This window comes from Mytilus galloprovincialis, chromosome 9 (assembly GCF_965363235.1).
Source record: "Mytilus galloprovincialis chromosome 9, xbMytGall1.hap1.1, whole genome shotgun sequence".
Classification (NCBI taxonomy): domain Eukaryota; kingdom Metazoa; phylum Mollusca; class Bivalvia; order Mytilida; family Mytilidae; genus Mytilus; species Mytilus galloprovincialis.
In genome coordinates this window covers 21,343,445-21,351,346 of record NC_134846.1, presented here as the reverse complement: position 1 = coordinate 21,351,346, position 7,902 = coordinate 21,343,445, and the positions used below count along the sequence as shown (strand labels likewise).

The 7,902-nt window shown below is 30.9% G+C and overlaps 1 long non-coding RNA gene across 1 annotated transcript; it reads right to left on the bottom strand.

The window, feature by feature from the left end:
• Positions 1-2,917: 2,917 nt before the first annotated feature.
• LOC143044609 (uncharacterized) lies at positions 2,918-7,489 on the bottom strand. Its single transcript, XR_012968734.1, has 5 exons — positions 7,364-7,489; positions 6,940-7,091; positions 6,077-6,130; positions 4,253-4,321; positions 2,918-3,316 (listed from the first exon to the last, which is right to left on the bottom strand). It is a non-coding gene; the product is annotated as an uncharacterized LOC143044609 (long non-coding RNA).
• Between the last annotated feature and the right edge of the window lie 413 nt (positions 7,490-7,902).

Below are 7,902 nucleotides of genomic sequence, written 5' to 3'. Positions count from 1 at the left end.
TATGATGATAATAATCAGAATTCTAAAAAGTGTATATAATATTATAAACGTTTTTTCTAGTTTAATTTAGTATTACACTCACAATTGTACATATATACACAGTTTATATCAATATATAGTAATGCGACCAAACAAAATGCAAGGACATATGATACATTTTTAATCAAATTATCAAGTTCATATGTCCTACTAGCGAATTTCATGCGACTCCCTAATTGTTTGTTTGTTACCTCTTGTTTTTCTCTTTTCGGTCGTGTTTTATAGCCTAGGGATATCCTTCTTTTTTCTCCTTGTATAAATCTACTTTACGATTTTTTAATATTTCGACGAAAGAGCGTCTCCAGTGACCTGCCGAGAAACTTCTTTACCTTGTCAAATTCTTACAAAAATGTACATCTTATATATCCCAGTGATTTGCAATTAAGGATACCACTGATGCTAGAAGGACTGCTTCATACCTTGACCTTTTCATCAATATTGACGCAGATAGACGAAGTAACACTAACATCTATGACAAACGGAACTATTCCAACTTACTAAATATGAAATTTCCGTTTTTCAGCACTAACATACCCTCTGCCCATCGTATGATGTTCACATATCTTAGTTGATAAGTTATGCTTGTGCATGTTCACATTATACGGACTTCATATACACAAGTGTACTCCTTACACAGAAACTGCTCCAACAGAGTAATGGGGAACGAACATTAAACAAGACGCTTTGTAATTTTATGGACATCATCACTATTTGATCTTTACGACGTTTTCACCACGTCTTAGATTGTGGTTTACCATCTACGGCGTCTAGTATGCTAGTATATGACTGTTTTTCCGATTGTACATTCGAATAGAAGTGTCAGTTTTTATACATCCAATATTTATATATTTAGTTTTGATGTTTTATTTGTAATTCTGGTAGGATATTGTATTATGTCTTATCATTTGTGGTTTTGATTCAATTTGTTTCTATATGTTTAGAAACTACAAATGATTACACCATTATTAATACAATTTTATATTAAATAATTTTGTAATGGTTAGAAAGTACCAAAAAAAAATCACAACAATACTGAACTACAAGGAAAATTCACAACAGAAAGTCCCTAATCAAATGTCAAAATCAAATGATAAAACACATCAAACGAATAGACAACAACTGTCGTATACAACTAATAACACCATTACAAATTTAATTTATATCGAGGCTTTAGAAATTTACTTGTGCCATCAATTTTTATGGCGTTGATACATTCGTGAGACGCACAGTTCATAATTATTTTGGACTGTTGTATAATAATTTAGGGGGTCGTAGTGGTTTACATGTTTAAATGTCCTGTTTTTTTGGTGTATTTCTCTGTCCTGAGAGTTCTTGTATTTATTTGTACTGTGTTCCTGTAACGCAATGATGTCAATTAAGATGTAATTTTAACATTGTCATATAAGCTGGGGATTCAGCTAGCCATAAAACCAGGTCCAACCTACCAGTTTTCCTTAAATGTCTTGTAGCAAGTTAGGAATATAGCAGTTGTTATCAAATAGTTCGTTTCTGTGTTTTTATTCGTTTGTGTTGTAGCAGAGTTTTATTTATCTTGTTCCATTGTTTCCCTCGGTTTTGGTTTAATGACCTGGATTTATTTCACTCAAATCGATTTATGACTTTTAAACAGCGGTATAATACTATTTATTGCCTTTATTCAGATGGGTTCCGATAGATTGGCTACTTACAATATAGAAAAGTTACTTGTAATGCAAAAGACATCCCTGTAAAGCAAAACAGCTGATTTGTTTTAATCTTTATTTATATACATTAAATAGTATACAAATGAAATGCCGGGGAAGAAATACAAGAACACAATAAACATGCGTTTTTCATGTATTTAAGCCCTAATGCTGGCAAATGCTGCTTTATTTCATAAGGTCGTTTATTTGTATCACCCAAAAGTAACTGAAGCCCTCGAAATTATAACTAAAATCCTTAATGTATGTCCAGAAATTGTGCTAAAGATTTTACGGTAAGTACAGCTGCTACAAATAATTTATAAACAATTTTAGATGTTTTGTAAAAATCATGAAATGTATTTCTTTCAGATTGAAGTTAGTATAGTACTGTCAGTCACAACTACCATGATACACTTTTAGAAGACACAAGCCGTCATTAGACACTTAAGACGACACAACCCGTCATTAGACATTTTAGAAGACACAAGCCGTCATTAGACACTTTAGAAGGCACAAACCGTCATTAGACACCTTAGAAGACGCAAGTCGTCATAATACACGTTAAAAGATCCACGACCAGACGCGTATCGTCGCTCACTTAATTTATTCCATGGGAATCCATCCGGGATAGAAATGATCAGAATAGTTCGAATAAAGTTTAGAAAACTCTGACCCAGGCGTGGCCGGATGCTTGTAGTAAACTGTCTTCCCCTGTGTCATCCATCCAGCCATCCAGCCAAATGTTCCGACGGTCATTATGGTATGATTCGTAAGTGTTAACATTGCAAGATCCACTGGTGCGGAATTTCCATCGACAAGGAAAATATCATCAGTTTGTGGAATATTCTTTTTAGTCCATTTCATTTTAATAGAAAAAATGAGAAATAAACACTTTTTATACAGATTTCTGAAATAGTCCATGGCATGAATTATATACTCTTTTGGTGCATTGTTTTTACCAAATTCATCTGTATCATACCTTTCGAATCTACGTATATGTACCCCTATTGTTGTTAAACCTTGATCATTTTTGTGTTTTGAAAGAATATTATGAAACTGGGATTTAGCTTCATGTAAAATATTATCCTGAAACTGAAGTATTTGTCTCAGTTCATTCTCATAGTTTTTCCAATATCTCCAGGATTGGAAAAATCCTAAAAATGATAAATCTTTGTCACTAGGTAAATGTTCTAATTTTTTGTCATATCCGCAATCAAATCCTTTATCCTTTATTAATGGAAAACAACCACAAATACCTGCGTTTAAATCATAATCCCTCCAATGATATGGCACCAATTTGAAATACTGTGTTAAAATATGTTCCCTTGTTAATACTAAATGCATGTTTTTCTTCCGAGCGATAGTGTATCCAAAACAAAAAGCGAACATTTGATTTCCTAATCCTCCAGCGAATTTTACACACACAGATTTGTTTCTTTCGATTCCTATTTTATCCATATGAGCAATCGAACTGCAATTATATTTTTCTGAAAGATCTTGATAGGGTAAATCATGATGAGCAGAATGTTGGTAAAAAAATGTATAATAAATCCCAGTTAAAAGCATACAAATGACTGCAAGTTTTTTCGCTGTTCCTGTTAAAGAAAAAAACGAGTTATTCATGGTTGAAATTGGGTAACCACAACTCTTTAAATTTAGTGGTTATAAAACTTTTTTCGCGTGCATATAAATCAAAAGCACAACAAACTTTACAGAATTGCTAGAAAATAACCAATCACGCTATCACGCCTTATAATACAGGAATATGCTAATGACTTATATTTTTCCTTGTAATGTTACTCATGAAACTAAAGAATACAAAGCACAGACAGTCTAAAGGTCCGCTATTTTCGTCGCAGCTTGCATAACCGAAATGTTATTACACTAACTTGTAATATAGCAAACTTCAGTATTGTTTGAATATATATTTCCGCTTCAAATGTTATGCAAATAACAAACAACAAATCAGTATAAATTCAAATTCAAATTCAAATCTTTATTGCCATAAAACTACATATTTATAATATGTGACAAAACATAACAAAATGAAAATTAAAAATAACAACAAGATATTAATGATAGTTCGAAATTTGTAAGAATGTGTTCTTCCTCTCACCTTGCCATTATGAATCTAACCCTATACTTGGAAGTAATTGACTCGAGTACACCATGGTACTTTGACTACGGAGCCAGGCTTTTGAAAAAAAAGTGGAAAACTAAGTAAGGAATTCCTTTTTTCATAGGCATCTCAAATTCATACAAGCTTGTATAACTCAAATGGCAACTTAAGTACTACACAGTCTTATCCTGGACGCCTCACATGTATTTCTAAATAAATCCGAATCTTTCGAGAATTTAGGAGGATATCATATTAAAAGGTGACTTTAAACAAAACGGTGACAGTATTTCTTCATAAAACCCTTTTATGATTCCATTCCTTCCCCCTAAAATTGTCTTTTAAAAATCGTCTGCATTAAGACAAATGTTTTAAACATTTTTTTAAAAATATATTATCATTAAATTGTACTTACTATTTTGTAGGAGAAAACGAAAATGGCCACTTATGTTCCAAACATTTATTTGTACCATTTTTACGTATACTGAAAAAGAATAAAGTTCATAAAAAAGAAATTTATCACAGGTTACATATTAAAATAATGCAAGATAGAGTCCAACAAGTCAAATTTTTCTTGTCTCCTTATTATCAAATTATTTCGAAGTGTATAGAAACGTTAAAAAAAGACACATACATGATGCTAAAAAAAGAATAAGTATATATTACATAGCGTCTTTGTTAAGACCCTGGTATAAAGCCATGTATTATATTTCTGGAAGTTTTTGTATTTGTTTTGGAAGAATAGAAAAGAGGTAGAAAAATAAAATATTTGAAATATACCCTCTAATAAAAAACAAACCTGTACAAAACAAACTGGGGCCGAAATTGCCACCCACATCCACACATATATTTGATAGAAATGTTTACAAAGTAGGTGGTTATACAGCATGAAATGTTTTAGAGATAGTTTAACAACTTACGAACTTTTAATTTTAGAAAAAAATAAATACACAATCAAAGTCAACAATTTGGAATCAGTCGAATACAGTTTGATATCGATGCGCATACAAAAAGTATATAAACTATACAGGTCTATGGTTATTTAATACGGGGCTCTGGAACGGAGTTTCTATTTTCGTATTAAATATTTGTTTAATTTGGCCATACTTCGATCTCCATTCCGTATTTTATGTCTTTTTTCTCTTGTCTGTAAACATCAACCGGTCAATATAATATGTCTATGACTTATATTATTGTTTTTCGCTATCATGGTAACTTTCCAAAATGTTTCAAATTGTTAATTAATTCATTTTGACATTTATTCATCAATTGTTTTTGCATATGTTAAAGTATGATCCTACGCCTTTGTTAACTAATATGCGCAATGTCACTTGATAAAAAAAAATTAAATCAAATTAGAAGGGTATCTGAATCACGACTTTAGAAGGTATATAAGGGGTGCCTTTTGGCTCTATCGAATGTGCAAATATATATTACGGATTACAAATGTGTCGAGGTTTGTGATTGGAAAACAACACAGAGATGTCAGTATATATTCGGGAAACTGCCGGGGTATATACGACGTTTTTATCTCCAATTGGATCCACAAAAACGTCATCATAACACTGGTTACTATGTGACGTAGTCATAAGCTATGGGACTGTCAGAGGCTCACAGACTGAAAATAATGACGTGCTTCAGTCAATAATACATTTTTAATACAAAATCACGCAATTTACACTTTTAATACTTAAACTTAATGTTCAAAGTGTTATTATAAATTATTACATACACGATAAAATTATGTTCACAGCAAATTAGAAAATCCTTCACGTATGCCGAACATATCAGGTTGGGTTTTTCAATGTATATGTGTTGTCAACAAATACTTGCACTGGAAAATAACATTTAGTCAGGGGTAATCCGTACTATATGTGTAATTCAGGTCTCAGACAGGGTATATACTGTGACATTCCCGGCTTAGGTCTTATATCCCCTTCGCCTTCGGCTCAGGGGATATAAACTCTAAGCCGGGAATGTCACAGTATATACCTTGTCTGAGACCTGAATAACATATAATATATATGGTAATAAAGGTATATCTTCACTTCGTCCATTCTCCACTAGGTGTTCGTGTAGTAAAAGTCGATCATTACCAATTATGTATTGCTAAATATTATGGCCCGTTGTCTTTTAGTTTGTTTAGAGTTCTTATCTTTTGTATAATTATAGAATTTTAAAAATGTATAACACACAGGCTTACGAAATTGAAAAAAAATAAAAAAATGAAATTACTTACCAAATCTGATCGAAGAGAAAAAACAGCTTACAATTCTCCAACTGGATCCCATATCTATGTAAATTAAAAGAGGTAGATCGTAAAACATATGAATATATATGAATAAAACTCAATTCTCATGAACTCATTACAGAAGAGGCCTTTAATTTGTCTCATTTGAGACTTCAGACATTTTACAAAAGACATTGAATTTCGTAATCTCCTAGTTTTTTCTTGTTTTTGCATCAACATTTTGATTTTATGAATGAATATATTTGGATTTTATGAATGGATTTCATGTTTGTTTTCATGAAAACATAATCTATTGTTATGAACATGTTTTTGTTTTTACGAACAATTATTCGTTTTTATGAACAAAAACTCATTAATGAACATATATTTATTCTTTATTATAATTTGTTTTTATGAATACATATTTTGATGTATTGAATATATATTTTATTTCTATGAACAAATATTCGTTTGTACGAACAATTATTTCATTTTATTAACATATATTTTGTTTTTTTTTTTTGTGAAAATTGCCGCGTGTGATCTAGTAGAATAGCTATCATTGTGTCATTTGTACATTGTATACACGTTTTGTGAATTTTTCTTATCAAACGTCGGTTTTGTTTTTAATGGAATCAACATCACTTAAACAAGGCCTCGAATTGAACTTAACATATGAATATAGCCGGTCGATCACAGCAACAGCTGGATACCAGAAGACTATAGATGACATATATGGTTGTGTACAGTTATCACAATTCTTCTTTATGTTAGAAACTTCGGCGAGGTCATACACATACATAGCGTTGTTTACAGACAATGAAATACACATAATCGAATCAAAGCAACATTTAAATAACCAGTAAAATTACCTGCTTTTAAAATTTACATCGATTCATCTTTCTCTTTTACTATAATACGAAATAATATGTACATGTGCCCCTAACCGGAAGTCAATGCAGTATGGCTTTTTGCTTCGTTGGTTGTAACCAGTAAATATAGGAATATACTCTGCTAAGAAGTACTGCAACAGTTAATCATATTTAGTCAGAGCTCACGCACCTAACATTGCAATAGGCAATAAAAGGTTGCACACTTAAAATGTTGTTTATTTTTAAATTTACCGAATGCTCGTAAGTGTGTTTCTCTACAAGTTCATGCTTTGTAAACTCCAATAAAGGTTTAAATTTAAAGAAGTGTCTTTATTTGTAATTATGGTCTAGATCAATAATGAAAACACTTATTATGTTTCATTTAAGTCGATGAGTATCTTTGGAAATTAAATAACATGCTTACCTGGGTAAAATGTACGGTTAGTGGTGTGCATTGTATATTTGCATTGATCACTGAAGTATTTTAAACTAACAAAGCTTTATGATTTCCTTGTGTGTGTCTACAAATAAATCCGATACAACCGTTTGGATATCTGATGTATAAATAATTACCTCTCTATTGTTGGAAGTAGCTTAAATGTATAAAATTAAACAATAATAATTTTGAATTAAACTAAATAGTATTGAAAAGAATGTATTTTGAAAAAAAGATCAAATTTAAAAGAATGTATGTTTATAAAATAAACTAACACTTAAAACATGGATTTTTAAATAAGCTTACTCAGTACTTAAATTTAGATAATGATTTAATTTATTTTGTTATACATGTAATTACTTGTTGAAAGTATTTAATAGATAAATAAATAGAAAAAAACTTCTTTGTATTTGATTTATTGTCTTTTTTTCATAAATCCGGTTTCTACTGTAAAAATGCATGTACTAAGTAAGGAATATGTCAGTTGTTATCCATTCGTTTGATGTGTTTGAGCTATTGATGTTGCC